The 22,032-nt window shown below is 40.7% G+C and overlaps 1 pseudogene; it reads left to right on the forward strand.

Moving 5' to 3' along the window:
• Positions 1 to 8,421: 8,421 nt before the first annotated feature.
• On the forward strand, positions 8,422 to 8,997 carry LOC127491694 (large ribosomal subunit protein uL13-like; annotated as a pseudogene).
• The last annotated feature ends 13,035 nt before the right edge of the window (positions 8,998 to 22,032 follow it).

Here is a 22,032-nt window from a genome sequence, read left to right on the forward strand (position 1 = left end):
TTCCTATCTTGGAAAATTTTCTCCTTTTTAATTTTGTCTATTATTATTACCAGACACTTGATCTTATTTATATGATCCCTTTAACACTTAATCCTGTCTATATGATCATGTTAACACTTAATATGATCACATTAACACTTAAGATGGCATTTTTACCACCTAGCTTAATAGGATTTGGGGTCCCATGGCAAGTTTTTAAACTGTACCCTTGGAAGTAAGTCCATAGGAATGCATGCAGAACTATACAACTGCCCAAAAAGCTCTTAAAAAGTGAGGTTCCTTCAAGTTTCCATTTCCCTGATCCCCAAACTGTTGATCCTGGCACACTGTCCCTACCCTTCTGCCCCCTCCACATCTATATCTGCACCTTCTCTTTATATTTAAGGTCTAATTCAAGTGCCAGAACCTTGTCCCACTCGCACAACCACTTCTTTTATTCCATACAAGGACATGTCGTCCTCCTCTGCTCTCCAAAGTGCTTTGCCAATGATAAACTTAGGGGGTTAACTATTTTCCAAAGTGAAATGTGACACAGGTCCACCAGGTTATAAGCTCCTGACTGCAAAGTAATATCGTATTCATATTTGTTTTCCCCATAGACCCCAGCCCACCATCTGACCATATCTACAGTACATATTTATTGAGTTAACCAATTTCTCAGGATTCAAACACCTTCCTGGACAAAGAGCTTCCTCACAAAATGTCTGGGAGTATCAAAAATTTGTTATATGTGCCCAAAGCTGTACCCTGTATCCTCTGACTATTGTCATTGCTTTCTCCCTTTTACTATCTTAGAATGATTTCCTCTATTCTCAACACCATAGGCTGACAAATATTTGAAGTCAGAATCTATCCCTTGCTCACCCCTCAACAAATGTTCTTCATATTTTTAAACATACTAATAAAGAGATCTTAATCTTGACTGTTAGTAGACATTAAGGAAAAGGAAAATTTGAGTTCAAGACAATGAATGACTGGTACTGATTTGAGGTTTGGAGAGGATCCAACTTCCCAATTCCATGATTCATCTCAGGGAAGAAAGATATAAGTTCCTTGAAAGCCCAGATAAAACAATGGAATTCATTCACTCCCTCAAAGGGCACCCAAGAAAGGGCATTCTGTTACATGGACCCAGCAATCAGGGGACCCAGCAATCAGGTAATGTTTGTGGTACTCTACAGTTAAGTGGAGTGTTTATGAAGACCAATGCTACCTGCATGGTGCTGTCAGTGGGTCCATGAAGACCTACCAGAAGCATGTTTTACTCAACAGACAGAAGGGACCTAAAAATCATTTAGTCTAGGATTTTCCATTTAACAGACAAGAAAACTGAGCCCCAAGAATGGAAATTAATTAATCAGTTACCTAAATGTATCTTCACAAATAAAGATTTCCAGTGTCAATAACCAGGTTCACACCCAACCTATGATTTCAGGTAAAGACAATGATTCCTCCCTTACCTGCTCTATGATGCTTCAGCACAGTATAGACGCTCAAGACTAAAGCCCAGAAATGTTATAAATGATGCCATCAACTCCAGGACTGCTGATGCAAGCTGCTTTGTTCTAGCATCAGGAGGACAGATGACCTCATGAATGTTAATTATGCTATTTTGACTTATCACACACACACATATATATATACATTCATCATATATTTTAATATGTATCAAATGTTTTTCAAAGAGTGTAAAGGACAGGATATGCATCTTTCATCCACACTCCTTACAGCAAAGAGAGACAGAGGCAGGAGAATGAAAGACCCTTCCTTGATGATTTTCATTCTGGTCTGTCCTTGCCAAGAAGGTCATTTTGAAAAGACATCTCAAGTACTGTGCTTTACTGCTTATAATCTGCACGATAGACATCCCAGCTTCCCTCCTTAGGGGTGAGGATACCTTTTGCACCTGTTATTTATAAAATACTTTTAAGCCTCACAGTTAGTGATGTATTTTTAAAATCACATCAAAATATGATGTAGAAGCAGACATTTGGTGCAGCAGCTAAATCAAAGCTTGAGATGCTGGTGCTCCATATTGGAGTTTCTGGTCAGAGTCTCAGCTCTGCTTCTGATCCAGCATCCTCCTGATGCACACTCTGAGAAAGCAGCAGAGGATGTCCCATGCAGTTGGTCTTTTCTATATGGGAGACCTAGATTGAGTTCCTGGCTCTGGGCTTTGGCCTGGGCCAGCCCTGGCTATTATGGCGATTGGGAAGTGAACCAGCAGATGGGAGATTTCTCTCTCTCTCTCTCTCTCTCCCTCCCTCCCTCCCTCCCCTTCCTTTCACATTAACTTATTAAAAATTTAAAATCTATGAGCTAAACAAAATATCATGTATCATGGAAAGTAGAGCAGGATGTTCTCACAGGTCAGCAATAAATTAAGGGTGGATTTTCCTGTTCTGTTTGCTGATCAGCTTCTCATTGAGGGTGGTATAAGGAAAATTGTGAGAAAGCAAGTAGAGAAAAACAGGACAGGGAAGGGAAGGCTGAAGAAAGAAACTCTCCTGGAAGTAAAAAAAAAAAATGGAATACTATACAGCAATTAAGTTGAGTACACTAGAGATATACACATCAGCACACACAGCATAAAATTTGACAGCAAAAGTAGGTTAGAGAAAGATTCATATGGATGTATTCCATTTGCCCAGTTTATATTGTAAATTGGTGGTGGATGCAGATATAGAGTATAAAGTCGTGCACAGAAGCAGCTACCACCCCATCAAGCTAGGGACTGCTTCTCAGGAAGGCAGAAGGGAGGGAGGAGAGAAGCAGAAGGAGGCTAGAAAAGATACTTCCGTTGAATATGTGTGGCGAGTTCTTAAGCTAAATTCATAAGTGACTACTTTTGAGTTTGCTGTATTATTGTTTACTTATTTGTATGCCCTAAATGTTTCATAACCAAAAGAACTAAGTCAAAATTACCTCAAAAATGATTATAGCACTGGGGCAAGTGCTGTGGGGCAGTGGGCTAAGCCATCACTTGCAGTGTTCACAACCCATATGGCAGTGCTTGTTGAAGTCAGCCATTTTGCTTACGATCAAGCTTCCTGGTCACGCATCCTGGAAGGCAGCAGATAATGAATCAAATGTTTGGGCATCTGCCACCCACACGGGAGACCCAGATGCAGTTCCAGGCTCCTGGCTTCAGCTTAGCCCAGTTCTGGTTTTTGTAGTCAGTTGGGGAATGAACGAGCAGATGGAAGATCTTTCTCTTTCTCTCTGTCTTTATGTTTCAAGTAGATGAACACAAATAAATATTTTTTAAAAAGAATTACAGTGTTCTTCCCACTACTTCCTTTTTTCTCCTCCACCTCCTCCCTCTCTTTACATTAATATGCCTGTGACACATATAGTACTTATAGATATACATCAAGAGAGAAATAGAGAGCATAGGGTTAAACAGACAAATGGTTAGAAGGATGGATGCATGCATACATACAGACGACAGATACATAGAGTGATAGAGAGGACATAGATGGGGGAGTAGATGGATTGATAGCTGGATAAATGGATGGATAGATTGATAGATGAATGGATGGGTGGATGGATCCTTATTATACGCCAAATGACTTCAATGAATGACCTTATTTAATCCTTGAAATGATACCTTACAGATGAGATAACTGAGTACAGAAAACTTACACATATGGTACCCCTGGGGGCAGACCTCAAACTCATCTCAGGTGATCCTGACTCCAGCATTATGCTAATCCCTGAACCATGATGCCACATGAAATAACGGGGCCAGGAGTATTTACAGGTGGAATACCTACCTTTAGAAATCTGATAGGTAGGAACCTCAAGAAAAAGAATTAGCACATAAAAGTAAATAATGTAGACAAAGCAAGTGCTCATTAAGCACACAGGAAATGTGTACCTCAGAAAACATCCACTGACTGACTTCTACCTGCTGCTGAGGGAGCCTCTGCCTCATGGAGATCAACTCTCTTCCACACACAAGGAAGCACACAGAGCGTCTATTCAGCAGAAGTTGTGCATTATAAATCTTTCCTGTTCTAATTCAAGACAGTTTTGACACTTCATCAACAAAACATAAATGGTTTTCCACATTTACAAACCCAAAGACCTGTGAATAGTGATGAAACAAGCAGGTTGAAGGAAAACTGCTTGTCTAGAGGCAGAATTAGAGATTGATTTCAATGTCCCAAATCTCAGGATCAAACCCCATCATGGACAGTGACTTGTGGGAATCCTCACCATATTGGTCCCTTTGCAACTATTCATCTTTTGAAAGACCAACAATGATTTGAAGTAGTAGGGGAGAAAATTCATTTTTAGAATATTTTTATGAGACTGAAATTCAAATGATAATTCTTGAAGTTCATATTCATTGCAACTTAATATGCATATTCTTATTTGAAAATCACATTTGTAGGTTATTTGGGGGTGAAAATGCTCAAATACATGCTGTTTAGCCATCTGCTTTTATGTACTCACTTTTAGCAGTGAAGTTGTGGTTAAATGATACATCTTTTACATTTAAATATTTGGAAACATGGCCAAGACTCATTGAGAAAAAGCAAGCATCTCACTCCCTATTTCCTCTGATTTGCTTTTAGAATATCTTGTCTGTGTTCTTCTTGAAGAACAACATTTAATCACACTGCAGACAGATATTTTCACTTTGGTACTTTCATCAACATAGGAAATGAAACTCATATTTTCAGGATATAGTTATTAGAGATGATGTAATCCAGTAACTTCATTTTATAGAAAAGAAAGCTGAGACACAGAGAAAGGAAGTGATTGTCTTGGACCTTTGTGAAAGAAATTAATCTTTGCTTGTACATATTCCCCTGCAGTGCTGACAAAGATAAGGTTTGGCCCTAAGTACCGCGCAACAGGGATGAGACATTTCTCAAAGCCTCAAGATGCATCATCTTCTTAAGTAATTTTCTCCTATTGCTTTGATTAAGGTCAACAATGCCATAAAAGTATGTGGGACTTATGAAGTCAAAACGACATGCTTAGTTGGTGATTATCCAACAGTCAAAAGTTTATTGCTGCTAGCTGTGGCAAAAACATCTGCCCATAAAAGACTTGTGCTTTCCTTCTGTAGTCTAGAGACTTTAGTGAAATGACTGCTGAGCTAGGACTTCTGCTAGGGGCATGTGACTAGTTTTCAACAATAGAATGTGAGTAAAATTATGAATATTACAACTGGGCTAAAATAGGAAAGAAGCCAATGTGCTTTATCAACACGGTGGGAGGAAGCTGGGTCCCTTATGACTGCAAGAACCCATTTGGTGGAGCTGGAGCTGGAGCCAGATACTCTGATATGAGATGCAGACATCTCAAGCAACATCTTGACCACTATGCCAAATGTCCACTGCTACACATAATTTCCCAATCAGATTAACATGTTTTCCTAAATGTCAACAGGAATTAGCTTAATGGCAGTCATTGTTGGAAAAGTTAATAATTTTTAGGGATAGCAGACCAATGAAAAATGTTCAGGACCACTAGCCATCAGAGAAATGTAAATCAAAACCACAATGAGGTTTCACCCCACCGCAGTTAGAATGACTTTCATACAGAAATAAACAGCAAATGCTGGCAATGATGTGGGGTAAAAGGTACCCTAATCCACTGTTGGTGGGAATGTAAACTGGTACAGCCAACGTGGACGACAGTATACAGATACTTCACAAATCTGAATATAGATCTACCATATGACCCAGCTATCCCATTTCTGGGAATTTACCCAAAGAAAATGGAATTAGCATATGAAAAAGCTATCTGTAGCCCCATGTTTATTGTAGCTCAATTCACAACAGCTAAGGTATAAAATTAACACAGGTGTCTGCCAATTGAAGACTAGATAAACAAATTATGGTATATGTACCTTATGGAGTATTACATAGGAATAAAAAAATGAAATCCTGTCATTTGCAATAAAATGGATGTAATTGAAAACCATTATACTTAGTGAAATAAGCCAGTCCCCAAAAGACAAATACAATATGTTCTCCATGATCTGTGGTAAGTAACTAACAGAGTACCTAAAAGATAATCTCCAGAAATGAAATTGACACTTTGAGATGCAATGATTTTGAACAGCCTTTGTCTCAGCTATTGAGGAATAGTGTGATTTTCTTTTTCATACTATTTCTTGAACTCTTTACTTAGTATAGGGTTAACTTTATGAGTATAAAGTTAACTGAAAATAGATCTTTGTAAAAAAAAAAATAAGAATGTGAATATGAGAAGGAGGAGGAAAAAGGGTGGGAGTGCAGACGGGAGGGAGGATGGGGTGGGAAGAATCACTATGTTCCTAAACTTGTATATATGAAATGCAAGAAGTTTGTATACCTTAAATAAAAGGTTTCCAGTTAAAAGAAATTTAGGGCTATATGTTGGTAAAAGCAAAGGAAAAAAATACTATGGGAGCTAGTAAAAGTGTTATTATTGAATATGATCATTCCTTTTTAGCATTATGAAGCAAATACATACAGAGCAGACCCTGGTAGCTATACAATGTTTGTTCCAGGAGCCTATGTGAACATCAGAATCCACAGAGGCTCAAGTCCCTTATGTAAAATCCCACAGAATTTGCATATAATCCATTAAATCCTCCCATAGGCCTTATTTTCTTTTTAACTAAAATGCTTTTAAAATGTATTTTATTGAGACAGAGAGCATACACTCCTACTTACATGTGTAGTACCAAAATACTTCAACAGGCAGGGCTACACCAGGCCAAAGTAAGGGACCAGGAACTCAGTCCGTATCCCCCATGTGGGTGGCAAGGACCTGATTACTTGAACAATCATTGTGCTTTAGCAGGAATTTAGAATTGGAAACCAGAGCCAGGACTCTAATCTAGGCACTCTGATACTGATAGGTGATGCAGGTGTGCTAAATGGCATCTTCTCCTCTGATACACTTTAAATCATCTCTGGTTTGCTTATGGTAAGTAATATAATGTAAATGCTACATAAATAGTTACTATACTGTATTGTTTAGGGAATAGCAGGAAAAATGAGGTCCATACATGCTCAGTACAACAGCATTTTTAAAATACATATAACATTTTTTATATGAAAGTTGAATCCAACGATGCAAAATAGGTAGACATGGAGAGCCAATTTCAGTTTCTTTTCTTCACTCTCTCTCCTTTATTCCTTTCTTTCCTTCTCATCCTCAATTTAATATTAAGAATTCAGTTCATACCATAATTTAAAGGAACAAAAAATATATACACCACCTTTGTCTTCAGAGCCATCATAGCCCTGTTGGGGCAGGCATGTGAGTGCAGAATTTTAATTTGCTAAGCCACAAATAAACACTGAGGGGCAGGTGGAGGAGTGTGGTGGAATGAGAAGGCCATGCCAAGATGGCCACTGGCAACAAAAACTGCCTGGCAACAGGCTGTGATTGGATGGCTTCAGAAACCACATGACAATGGAGCCTGCCTGGCAACAGGCTGTGATTAGATGGCTTCAGAAACCACATGGCAATGGAGCCTGCCTGGCAACAGTCTGTGACTGGCTAGGGCACAGACCGCCCCTTGACTGGATTGGCTGCCTTGGCTATTTAAGCTGCTGTACCAACTGAAATAAATGAGTCTGCAGGCTGCTCACGTCTGGCCTGCTTTCACCCGGCTCCCGGGGTCTGTGTGGTGACTCCATGCCTCTTGCCCCACCACACTCCCCCTTTCAGAACGAATCCACAGCAACAGAGGAAAATGGGCTCAGCAAGCCCTTGGGAGGAGGTGATATCCCAGCATGATTTTGAAAGGTAATATAGGGATTATCTCGGAAGGAAGAGTAAATCTTACTCCATTATTTTATCTTTTCCAAAAGCTAAATACCACTTTAATGATCAGAAAATTGTACTAAAATATTTTTAAAATAAAATATCCACTGCTCATCTTTCCTATTTCATATTTTCATTCTCTTATAAGCAAAGAGGTAAGACTGAATAAGATGACTGCTGTGAGATTAGGGCACAGAAATCTTTTGCATCATGAACAAATGTGTTCACTATCTGATTTCAAGAAAGAGAGAGAGAAAAGGGAAAGAGAGAAAGAGAAAGCAAGGAGGGAGGGAGAGAGGGAAGCAGGAAGATGAACCCACTTGGTACTTCATTTGAATGAGCAATAATTTCTCTTGTGTTTATCACTGAGGTTTGGAGGTATAGCTATTATAATAACCTGTATTATTACTAATACATGAATCAAATGAGAAGCATCTCAAAACATAAAAATTTATTCCAATCTAGAAAAATTACATGGAAATGCTGACCAAATGCTGTACTTACTAATTAAATGATGAAACTTCTGTTCTCACTAATCTGACATCAATGCCTTCACCTAAAAAATAGCAATGATCCTACTCAGATCAGCCCCACAAACATCTCATAATAACAACTTTGGTTCCCAAGAGGCTGTCGAAGATGGCAGAGGAGCAGGTCCTGATGCTGGACGACTGAGGTCATCTCGTGAGCCACCTGGTGGCCATCGTAGCCAAACAGGTGCTACTGGGCTGGAGGGTACTGGTCATATGCTGCAAGGGTATCAACGTTTCTAGCAACTTCTACAGAAATACATTGAAGTCCTGGCCTTCCTTCACAAGCAAATGACCACTTTTGGTCTCCCAGCCTCATATCTTGGCAAAATGTGCAAGGTATGTTGCTCCATAGGCCAACCAGGGCCAAGCTGCCCTGGAAGGTGTTTAATGGGATCTCACTGCCCTGTGACAAGGAAAAGCAGATGGTAGTTCTTGCAGCCCTCAAGGTTGTGTACCTGAAGCCTTTGAGAAAGTTTACCTACCTTGGTCTCCTGGCTTATGAAGTTGGCTGGAAGTACCAGGCAGTGACAGCTACACTGGAAGAAAAGAAAAGGAGAAAGCCAAGATCCATTACTGGAAGAAAAAACAGCTCATGAGGCCATAGAAACAGACCAAAAAGAACTTGGAGAAGAAAATCAACACACTCACATGGGTCTTCAAGACCCATGGACTCCTGGTCTAAGCCCAATAAAGACTTTATTCCTGAAAGGAAAAAAAAGTTTGGATTTTTGCTGAGCCACCTAATATGTAAAACCCAGATAATATTAGCACAACAGCCCCAAATGATTTCTACTATTTCTTAAGTAGAATAAAGAATATGGAGACTGTGGGGAGCAACCCGGACTGGACTGAGTTACTGGAATTAAGACTTATTCTATGCATCTGCTCTCCCACAATATGGCGCTGGGAGAGGAGAAAACAGCTTCTACGCAGCTGCCTCTTGCCAACTTGAGTGATGACCTCCAGGAGCTGATCCTGCTCCTGATTGGAGGAGAGCAGCGTACTCGGCGTGTGGGCAGCTGAGTTAGGATTGGCGGAGGAGGACTATAAAGGAGGAGAGAGACGGCATGCACCAGGAACATCTAAGGGGAACATCTGAGGGAACACCTGTGCAGCCCCCGAGAGAGCCGGCCGGCGGTGTGCCGCTCCCCCGCGGAAGTGGGGAATGTGGCAGGGGGAACCGCCCTTCCACAGAGGTGGAAGGGTCGGTAGCCCACCCGGGAAGAACCAGCAACAAACCCGGGGAGGGCCGAGCAGACAAAAGAACAGCGCAGGGTCCTGTGTCGTTCCTCCACGAAGAGGGGGAGCGACAGAGACTATTAAGACACATCCATGGAATGGGCAAGGATTTTCTATACTGGATTCCAAAAGCACAGAAAATAAAAGTAAAACTATGCAAAAGGGATTTCATAAAACTCAAGAGCTTTTGCATAACAAAGGAAACAATCAACAAACTGAAGGGACAACCTACAGGAAAATAGAAATTGTTGCAGTCTATACATCTGAGGAGTTAATATCCAGAATATATAAGGAACTGAAACCACTCAATAACAAATAAAGAATCCAATTTAAAAATAAGCAGTAGATCTAAATAGACATTTCTCAAACGAAGACATACAAATAGCCAAAAGGAACAAGAAAAGATGTTCAATATCACTAATCATCAAGGAAATGCAAATCAAAAGCATAAAAGACACTCTAGTAACATTGGCTATTAGTGAAAAGACAAAAGATAGTAAGAGTTGGAAAGGATGTGAAACAAAGGGAACCCTTGCATGCTGTTAGTGAGAACAAAAATTAGTGCAGCCATTGTGGAAAACAGTATGGAGTTTCCTCAAAAAACTAAAAATAGATCTATATGATCCAGCAGTCTTGCTCTTGGATATACAACCAAGGGAAATGAAATCCATCTGTTGAAGAAACATCTGCACTCCCATGTTATTGTAGCACTATTCACAATAGGCAAGAAATGGAAACAATTTAAGTATCTATCCACCAATGAATGTGTAAAGATGTGTACATATACACAATGGGATATTGTGTGCATGTATTGACCATTAAAAGAATGAAATCTTGTCATTTGCAACAACATAGATGGAACTGGAGATTGTTCTGTTAAGTGAAATAAGGCAAGCACAAAAAGACAAATATCACATAATCCTGCTCATATATCCAGTCTGAAAATTAGGTGCTCTCATGAAAGTCAAAAATATAACAGTGGTTACCAGAGACAGGGGCCTGTGGGAAAGGAGCAGTAGGGAAAAGTTGGTTGATGGGTACGAGATTATAGCTAGATAGGAGTAAGAAGTTGTGGGGTTCCATTGTTTAGTAGAATGACTATAGATAATGTACTGAATATTTCTCTAGAAAAAAATCTAGAAGATAGGATTTTGGATGCTTTCATTATGGAGAAATGCTAAATGCTTGAAAGGATAAATATATTTATTCTTATTGCATGACACACAATGTGAATATTTAACAAAACATCACAAATATGCACAACTTTCATGTGTCTATTAAAAACTAATGTTAAGATACAACGAGCATTCTGTTTTAAATTTCAAGAAGTGCTCAAAGTCCTCTGTTTTGCCCCCACTAAACAGTAAGTAGCTTAGCTAAAAATGCCCTAAGCAAGAAGATTCCCCAGCTTTCCACACCTAGACTTTTCCATAGGTTCCATCAATTTAGTCAAATGCATCACAATGAAGATCAGAAGGAAAAATGTCAAAAAGCCATTGAATTCATTTGGCTCATAACCCACTAAGGAAATGGCTATGTAAATACAGGCCTAGCTTAAAGTCTTCTGTTTGTTCAGCTGTGTTTATGTAAATTAAATCTCAGCCCTAAGTAAGTCTAATATTTACTATTCAACCCCTATCCTGCTCACCTGAACTTGGGGTTCTTTGCTGCAGAGAACCAGATCCAGTGAATCAAGTACTTAGAATTTGTTATCTAAATTCAAATGAGTCACTAAGAGTTGGTACAGAGACACTAATCTTGATTACTTTAAGCCTTAGTCTTCTTTGAAGCATGGGCATGAAATGTATCACAAATCTCAAAATGATTTAAAATTTAAGTATGGTCATTTTGAAAAGGAACTGCAACAACAAATCATAGAAATCTACTTTTCATACAAAAGGATACCAAAGATTTTTTTTTTAGTCTCAGAGCTCCTATTTCTAGAGAGTTCACACAGAAATAAACAAGGTAAGCATATTCCAAGTTAAATAGGGTTGAAGGTCCCATTCCACCCAAGTGCCCACCATACTTTATGATGTCCTCTGGGGCTTCTCTTCCAACCATTGGGCTCCAAATATTGTATTATGCAAACCACCAGCCTAGAGTTCAGTCCCTCTATATTACCAAGAAAGAAATGGAGACATGGTGCCATCCTCATGTTCACTTAGCCAGTTAGAGACTGGGTCAGGACTAACAAGCAGGTTCCAGACATGCATCCCAGGACTCTCTCCAGACATCAGGCTGTTTCTTTAGATCTGTTCACGTAACCTCTGGGTCTGGGAGTTTCCTGCCTGTGTTGAGAGCATCTCCATAGACACTTGGTTCTGAAGTCAATGCACACAGATATCTTCACTAAAAACACTGTAAACAGCCAGAATCCTGATGGAAGAAATCTCATGAAAAGATGACCAGCACATCTGTGGGGCTGGTACACTCCACATAAGGTGACACAGACCTGTGTCTGCATGCCCCACTGCCTACTGTGGCTCTCACACTGGGCGTCTGAGGAAAGAAACACCACTTCTTGAGGATGGAAGGGTTCCCAGGGATCATCTCGGTCTGGGACCAATTGCATTGTTTTACCACTGAGAACAATTATGTCCTGGGGCTTCATAAACTGGCATGTACTTTAGAGATACAAAGAGCCATGTTTGAGAGGCAACTCAGAATAGAAATATGCTTCTCAACGTGTGACGCATTGAATCCCAATATTAGAATTAATAGAGGTGCTTCGTAAAAATGGAAATTTCTGGATGGAGCATGAAGCTGCATTTTCACCAATCATCCCAGGTGACTGTTCTGCATATGCCACAGAAAGCAGTCAAAGAACACAGTCAGTAGGGAAAGCAGACTTATGTTCAAAGCCCAGTTCTTCCATCCTCTAAGTGTGGGATGTTGAACCAAATCACTAACTTCTTCATGTCTCATATGGCACAGGTGTAATCTAGTGCATAGTGATGGGCAAACTTTTAGTAAAATATTGAGCTAGAGGAAGCTTCCATGCCTGCCAGGGAGTTCTCTGGTCTTTTCCAAAATATATTCACTCCACTGGTTTAAGCCTCTGGGACAACTCCCTGCTGTAGCAAAGTAGAGCCCTTAAGGGCATGCCAACCTCCCTCTGATCAATCATGCATCAGCTTTCTCCCCAAAATCCAAGGGCCAGTTCCAGTGGTCTGATGGCCCTGGCTTAGCTTCATCTTTCTTAAAGCTGCACTGGCAAACGAATCTCTTCTCTGCCATTCATTTTATCCCCTTCTTTCTTCTCACTCCTGATTTTCTTATCATGAAGGCATGCTTGTAAATAATATAATGCTAGATAAATATAAACTGCTGTTCTTATTATTATCATATTATTTTAAGTCATGGAAGAGTTGTAAAATAGCTCAAAACTCAGCTAGAAAGAAAAGATTCACACCCAAGACAAAATACAAGAGGAAAGATGGTTCATGTATGCCTGTTGGAAGTGTTGAGACACATCACCCGTGCCACAGGCAAGATAGAATATCAGCAATGATGTTGTAGATTACAGAAGAGCTCATGTGAACAATGGAATACAGATTTGCAGAGGAGTAAAAAAAGGGGAAGAGCTGGCAAGTGGACTATCATGAACACTAGTCGATTGTGGGACCAACGCTAGTGAAAAGGCCCACTCAGCAGGAACAGACAGTGCACACCTGCAGAGTGGTGGAGGAATACACACTTGTTGGGTGAGGTGGACTCAGATCATTGGGACACAAGGTGGAGAAGCCACTAGACAGCATAGTTTGCCTTCACTAGGCACCCCAGCCCCCCCATAACCCTCTGTTTCCCCATATATGACATGGAAAATCAAGACACTAACAGATGGAGTTACTGTGAGAGTGTCATGAGCATTTGCCTAGAGCACTCGGAAAATGTACCTCTTAGTATGTCAGCCTGTAGGCAATGGAAGAGCTCCTGGAAGTTGAATTCAACCACAATGCACTTATTGAAAGCAAAAATATAGGAATAAATCTTCGGGTTTCTTAGTTTCAGCATTACATCACTTTTCTGTAATCTATTGATTTCATCCCCAGAGTCCTCCAAATGTTTGTATTGTTTAGAAACAATAGTAGAGCCTCCTCCTTTTCCACTGGCAATAAGTCAGAATTCCAATGGGCTGTATAAATTCAATGACTCCATTATCATTCATGGAGTGCTTTGAATGAAGTGGCACATAATGTACACCATTCATGCAGCAATTTTATATAGAAGTTTGCCACCACCTCTACCTTCAAGAGGCAAGTGGGCATATACCACATACCAGTAGCTCTCAAACTTTGCTATATCTAAGAACAACTTGCTTGATGTCTAAGTCCACTCCTAATGCCATAATTAATAACACAACCTGGGTAATTCATAAATAACAGAAATGTGTTTCTTATTATATTGAAGGTTGTATAGTCCAAGAACAAGGTACTGACGTTTAGTGCCTTGTAATGGCATTTTTGCTACATCCTCGCATGGTAGGAATAAATGTTATGTTCTCATATGGTGGAAGGCAGAAAGGCATAAAGGATACAAATGCTGTGTCCTCTTGGAGAAGAAGAGCAGAAAAGAATGAACCCACGTTCTCGGCCCCTTTTATAAGTACCTATCCTATTCCTGAAGATAATGGCACATGATTTTCCTTTGAAGCAGAGATTGTCATTCTGGGATCCAGGAATCAACAGGAACTTTATAACCAGACTTCGATAGGTCCAGGACTTTCTTGAAAGCAGTTTTTCAGTGGATCTCGAGAGCTATCAAGGAAGATGCATTGCTTTCCTCAAGTGTATTGTATCCCTGGAAAGAGAAGAATCACTACCCTAGAGGCTTAAGTGTGGAACAATAAACCATATGGGTCTTCGCTTGAAAGAAGTTCCAGTAAGATTTTCACTCTCTTCTAATGAAAGTTAATATTCAATGAGTTAAGTCATTCCTGGGATTCTGGGTCTTTTTTGTTTGCAGAACCAAAGTTGAGGTAAGAAACCGCTCTCCTGATCCCAGTTCCTCATAAGCTGCACCAAACTATCTTAACTAAAACATTGGCCTTCTCCAACCACTGACTTCCCACACGTCAGAACACCTTTATTTCTATTAAGATGCAACGTATCACGCTCAGATGTCCCATATGTTTCGGTCAATTCCAGTTTACACATAATTGTGGACAGCATTCCCTTTCATTACAGAAAGTGTTCTACTTTGGACGACTGACTGAACACCAAGAGGGAAACCTGTTGGAGTGAGGTGGACACTATGGGAAATGGTGGCTTGATCAGCATAGCCCTGACTGTTAATGAACAACTTAATACATTATCCCTCTTAGTAGTTTTTTTTATCTGTTCTACTTAATATGACTGGTTTAGATCTGTAATTGATGCACAGTTATTCTTAAGTGTTGAAAATTAACTGAAATGTGATCCCTGTTGAACATGGTGGTGGGAATGGGAGAGGGAAGAGATGTATAATTTGGGACATGCTCAGGCTGACTTGCCCCAAGTGGTGGAGTTGGAAGCATACCAGGGGATTCCAATTCAATCCCATCGAGGTGGCATGTACCAATGCCATCTCACTGTTCCAGGTGATCAGTTTCAGTTCACAGTTGGTCATGGTGAAGGGACTGGGAGTCAAAGGGAACACATAGACAAGTCTAGTACCTGCTAACGCTAACCGATGGAGTAAATAAAGGGGAGAGTGATCCAACATGGGAAGTGAGATACTCAGCAGACTCATAGAATGGCAGATGTCCTAAATAGCACTCTGGCCTCAGAATCAGCCCTAAAGGCATTCGGAGCTGGCTGAAAAGCTCATGAGAGTATTTCAGGCATGGAAAGCCAAGACACTCTGGCAAAAGATCTCTGCGAGTGAGATCCCAGTGGAAAGAACAGGTCATCAAAGAAGGAGGTACCTTCCTCTGAAGGGAGGAGAGAACCTCCACTTTGACTATGACCTTGTCTAAACAAGATAAGAGTCGGAGAACTCAGAGGGCTTCCATAGCCTTGGAAACTCATGACTGGAGCATAAGGAGATTACTGATGCCATAGACAGGAGTGTCAATTGGTAAAGTCAACAACAGGAGTCACTGTGCACTTACTCCTCATGTAGGATCTCTATCCTTAATGTGCTGTACATTGAGATTTAATGCTATAACGAGTACTCAAACAATATATTTCACTTTGTGTTTCTATGGGGGTGCAAACTGTTGAAATCCTTACTTAATGCATACTAAACTGATCCTCTGTAAAAAAAAAAAAAAAGAAAAGAAAAAAAAAAAAAAGAAATTATCAATTCCCAACTTGACTCTCACTGGGATTAAACATGACAATAGGTCTGCTCTGATTTCATCATCATTTAAAAAAATCATCTATTATTTTTCACTTTATGTTTCTGTGTGGGAGCAAACTGTTGAAATCCATACTTAATGTATACTAAGCTGATCTTCTGTATATTAAGATAATCAAAAATGAATCATGATGTGAATGGAAGGGGAGAGGGAGTGGGAAAGGGGAGGGTTGTGGGTGGGAGGGACGGTATGGGGGGGAAGCCATTGTAATCCATAAGTCGTACTTTGGAAAATTATATGCATTAAATAAAAGTTAAAAAAAAAAAAAAAAGAAACTGTATTACATGATCACCCAAAGCATATGGAATCTAATTAAAATTCTCCCCATTCCCCCTCAATGATAAATTCTATCATTCATAGAATTCAACAATTCCTTTTCACAAAAGCAATCTGGCTGTAGGGAGACCACATACTGGCCCTAGGTGTCTTGGCAGTGGGAGCTAGAATGAGGTTGATAAATTGTTTTAAAATTCTCAGAAATATGGTAAAGCCACCTCCTGCAGTGCTAGCATCCCATATGGATGCCAGATCAAGACCAGCTGCTCTATTTCCAATCCAGCTCTCTGCTATGGCCTGGAAAAGCAGTAGAGGATGGCTCAAGTCCTTGGGCCCTTGCACCCAAGTGGGAGACTTGGGAGAAACTCCAGGCTCCTGGTTTCAGATAGGCTCAGTTCTAGCTGTTGAAGCCACTGGGGAGTGAGCCAGTGCATGGAAGACCTCTCTCTCTGCCTCTGCCTCTGCCTCTGCCTGTCTATAAGTCTGCCTTTCAAATAAATAAATATTTTTAAAAATTCTTGGGGGCTGGCACTGTGGCATACTGGGCTAAGCCTCTGCCTGTGGTGCCAGAATCCCATATGGGCACCGGTTCAAGTCCCAGCTGCTCCTCTTCCATTCCAGCTCTCTGCTATGGCCTGGGAAAGCAGCTGAAGATGACCCAAGTGCTTGGGCCCCTGTACCCACATGGGAGACACAGAGGAAGTTCCTGGCTCCTGGCTTCAGATTGGAACATCTCTGGCCATTGCAGCCATCTGGGGAATGAACCAGCATTTGGAAGACCTTTTTTGCTGTCTCCCCCTCTCCTGTAACTCTACCTGTCAAGTAAATAAATGAAATCTTTAAAAAAAAAAAACTCTTTAACCAAAAATAAAATTCTCAGAAACAGGAATGAACATTTGGTCCACAAGTTAGGACGCTCGTTGGGGTACCCCCAGCCCATATCAAAGCATCTGGGTTCCAGGTTCAAATTCTGATTCCAGCTTCCTGATAATGTGTACCTTAGGAAGCAGCAGGTGGTAGTGTAAGCAGCTGGATTCCTGCCACTCACAGGGGAAACCTGGATAGAGTTCCCCGCTCCCAGCTTTGTCCTGGACAAGCCTTGATCATTGCAGACATTTGGAGAGTGAACCAGCAGAGGGACATACTCTCTGTCTCTCTAGTTCTCCTCTGTCTCTCTCTCTGTCTCCCTATCTCTCTCTCTCTGTCTCTGTGTGTGTGAGTGTTTGTCTCCCAAATAAATATATTTTCCGCAAAATTCTCCTAAGTACTCAGTTCTCTGACATTTTTGAGAAATGTGGAAAGTCCCCTTCTATTGAAAACTATGTCTACCACTGCTAAGGATGCAATCTCTCCTGGCAATTTCCTGGGGCCAGGCTTTGCAGTTCAACCCAGTGGTCACCCAGGTCAAGTATTGTTTTTGTATTTACTGCCTACTGTAATTCATCATGTATTGTTTTTAAAGTAACTGTTGCTTGTGAACTGTGGTTCCAGTATTTATCTAAATTTATACATGTTGTAGGTTGGATTGTGTCCCCTCCAAATCCATATATTGAAATCCTGGCTTCAGTACCACAGGATGTGATGTTATTTTGAAGTAAAATCAGAGTAGGTATAATCAGTTAATTGGAAATGAGATCCTGGAGTGACCCCTGGTTCCCCTGATCCAACATGATTCATGTCTGCATCAAAAGGGAAAGTTTAGACACAAAGAAAGGCACATGTAAAGCACCATGAACATGAGTGCAGAGACGAGAGTGATGCACCTGTAAGCCAAGGAACACCAGAAGCGCAGTAAATCCCAGCTTCCAGGGAAAGGCCTGCAACAGATTCTTCTACAGAGAGGGAATCAATCTTGTTGACACCTTGTTTTTTATCTGTGACTTCCAAAATTGTAAAGAAATGTGTTTCTATTGTTTAAGTCACCCAATTTGTGATACTTTATTATGGAAGTCCTAGAAAACTAATTTTTGGACATAATTTTATAGGAATGTATGATTCTCAGTCAGAAGCCACTTTGCCCAATGGGAAAATTGGTGCTGTCTGGAGAGATATTTGTTTGGAACAACCTGAGAGGTAGGGACCCTACTGTCTTGTGGTGGGAGGAATCAAAGGGTGTTGCTGATACCTGCAGTGCACAGGACAGCCACTCACAGCTGAGATTTATGTGCGTACGTACAAACATCAGTATTGCCAAGGGTAAAACCCTGAGATAGACAAATACTCAAAAGAGCTTTCCGTGTGGGACTGGCTCTGTGGCATAGGAGGTTAAGCCTCTTCCTATAATGCTGGTATCCCATATGGGCATCAGTTCAAGTCCTGGCTGATGCACTTCTGATATAGCTCTGTGCAGCAGAAGATAGCCCAAGTCCTTGGTCCCCTGCACCCATATGGGGGACCCAGATGAGACTCCTGGCTCCTGGTTTCAATCTGAACCAGCCCCGGCCATTGCAGCCATTTGGGGAGTGAACCAGCAAATGAAAGATCTCTCTCTCTCTCTCTCTCTCTCTCCTTCTCTCTCTGTATCTCTGCCTTTCAAATAAATAAATATATCTTAAAAAAAAAAAAAAAACAAACAAACAAGACCAACGTGAAAAGCAGAGGGACGAAAAATGGCAGATTAGGGAGCAGTGAGCTTTGCAGGGCTAAAAAGAAACAGTGCAGAGAATAGTTTAGGAGGTACGTGCTTGGTGGAGAAATGGAGAGAAAACTGCCTGGGAAACCCTACAGAGGAGGGTAAATGGCCTGAACTTGTGTGGTGAGTGCTAACACGAACCCAGAGAAATCAGAGAACTGGAGCCGCTGACAGCCAGAGCCAGTGGCATTTTTGCGATGGGGGAAGGTCAGTTTGCACCAATCTGTGGGGATACAGCCAGAGAGAGAGCGTGGTATGGGTCTGGACTGGAGCCCGGGGAGCTGGCGGTTACTGGTGGTTGCTGGTGTTCGCTTGTGGTCCTACTGGAAGCGGAGAGGGGCAGTCAATTCAAACCAATATCTCCAAAATAGAATCTAAAATCTGGCTGAGAGAGAGTGGGTGCCATTTTAAAACAGGACTATGAGTACAGAAGCCTACATGCTTACACATAACAGCTCTCTGAGATGGGACACCTGAACGCAGCACCGGTGGCAGCAGCAGGCAGGCATTAAGCCAGTGACTCTCGTGTGTGCATGGGATTCAGAGCGATGAGTGGAGGGAACGGTGGAGGGAAGGTGGCCGGGCACATATGAGAGACAGAGGGGTACCCATGCCAACACTGCCCTCTGATCGCAGCATCTGTGGGAGCCCTATGTGCTGAGACCTTGGGGCCTCTGTGGCTACATGAAAAGGTATAGGGTGTAACTGGGATTGAAGTTCTACCATGCCCAACTTGGGTGTTACCGTGAAAACTTGCCCCACCCTAGAGCATGGACCAGAGTCCCCCGGCCACAACTATCACACACTCCCTGGTATTCACTGAAAGCACAGACATTCCACAAAGCCACAGAAGTATCACCCCAAAGATAAAAACCAACAGAAGAAAAAATAAAAATCAACTCCACAAATGCCACAAAGTAAGAGCCAAAATCAAAGAAAGAAGAATAAGAAAGTCACCATGACCTCCAGAAGAACACAACAGCATTTCAACATTAGAATGGGAAGATGAAGAGATTGAGGAAATATTAAAAATGGAATTTAGAAAATTAATCATAGGATTGCTAAAAAAATCAAAAGCAAATCCACGAAAAAAAAACAATACATGACATGAATAAAAATTTTTCCCAGAAAATCAAGAATATAAAGAGAAATCAAAATGAAATTTTTTAAATGAAGGATTCAATGGATCAAATAAAAAATGCTGTGGAAAGTCTTAACAGCAGACTTGGCAAGACATGAAAGAATATCCAAACTAGACAACAAATCTTTGGAAATCTTACAGTCAGACAAAAAAAAAAAAAAAAGAATAAAATAGAAAACTTAAGAACAGTGTTGGAGATCTATGAGATACTATCAAATGACCCAACATACAAGTCTTACAAGTTCCTGAAGAAGTGGAAAGAGGGGAGGGAATAGAAAGCCTATTAGTGAAATGATTACTGAAAACTTCCCCAATTTGGAGAAAGAAAATGATGTTCAACTAGAATAAGCACATAGAACTAACAGACATGACCAGAAAAGGTCTTTACCATGACACATTGTAATCAAACATTCCACAGTAAAACATAAAGAAAATATTCTAAAGTGGGTGTGAGAGAAACAACAGATTACTTTCAGAGGATCGCCAATTAGACTCACAGCTTACTTCTCATCAGAAACCCTATAGCCTAGAAGGGAATGGTGAGATACAGTCCAAGTCTTAAAAGAAAAAAAAAAATCTGTCAACACAGAATACTGTACCCCATAAAGCTTGCATTTATGAATGAAGGCAAAATAAAAGCCTTCCATAACAAAGAGAAATTGAAAGACTTTGCCAACACTCAACCAGCCTTACAGAAAATGCTTAAGGATGTGTTACATACAGAAATACAGAAAGACAGACATCATTATGAATGAATTAGAAGGCAAAACAACCACCAGTAGAAATACAAAAGAAACCTTGAGAAATACAAAAGAAATCCTAGGAATATTTACAGAAAAATGACAGGGCCATGTCATTACCTATCAATAGTCACCTTGAAAGTAAATGATCTCAATTCTCTAGTTTAAAGTTACAGACTGGCTGAATGGATTGAAAAACAAGACCCATCTATTTTTTGCTTACCAAAAAAAAAAAAATCTCACCAACAAAGATACAAGCAGACTGAAAGTAAAAGGATGGAAAAAGATAGTCCATGCTAACAGAAACCAAAAAAGAGCTGGTGTCACCATCCTAATGTCAGACAAAATAGACTTTACATAACAATTGTCAGAAGAGACAAATAAGAGTACAATGTAAGATTAAGGTATCAATCCAACAGGCATATATGACTATAATAAATGTATATGCATCCAATTACAGGGTACCTTGCTACTTAAAATAGACCTAAAAGGAGCCAAAGACTCCAATAAATATAAAAGGGAACTTCAATACCCCACTTTCAGCAATGGACAGATTAACCACACAGAAAATCAGCAAGGAAACAACAGAGTTAATCAACACCATAGACCAAATGAACCTAACAGATATCTACAGAACCTTTCACTCCGCAGTGGCAGAATATGCAACCTTCTCATCAGTACATGGAACATTCTCTAGGACAGACAATATGCTAGGCCACAAAGCAAGTCTCAGAAACTTCAAAATAATCAAAATCATTCCATTCATCCTCTCAGACCACAGAGAAATAAAGCTTGAACTCAACAACTCAAGAATCTCTAGAACATCCATAAACACATAGAGACTGGGCCGGTGCCATGGCTCACTTGGCTAATCCTCTGCCTGCGGTGCTGGCACCCCAGGTTCTAGTCCCGGTTGGGTTACCAGATTCTGTCCCGATTGCTCCTCTTCCAGTCTAGCTCTCTGCTGTGGCCCAGAAAGGCAGTAGAGGATGGCCTAAGTGCTTGGGCCCTGCACCCGCATGGGAGACCAGGAGGAAGCACCTGGCTCCTGGCTTAGGATCAGCGTGGTGCACCGGCCATAGCAGCCATTTGAGGGGTGAACCAATGGAAGGCAGACCTTTCTCTCTGTCTCTCTCTCTCTCTCACTGTCTAACTCTGACTGCCAAAAAAAAAAAAAATAGAGACTGAACAACATGCTCTTGAATGAACAGTGAGTCATAGAATAAATCAAAAGAGAATTTAAAAAGTTTCTAGAAACAAATGAAGATGACATACAACATATCAAACCTATGGGATTCAGCAAAAACAGCATTAAGAGGGAATTTCATAGCAATTGGTGCCTAGAT

This window comes from Oryctolagus cuniculus, chromosome 3 (genome assembly GCF_051225735.1).
Source record: "Oryctolagus cuniculus isolate XC-2025 breed Fujian yellow rabbit chromosome 3, ASM5122573v1, whole genome shotgun sequence".
Classification (NCBI taxonomy): Eukaryota; Metazoa; Chordata; class Mammalia; order Lagomorpha; family Leporidae; genus Oryctolagus; species Oryctolagus cuniculus.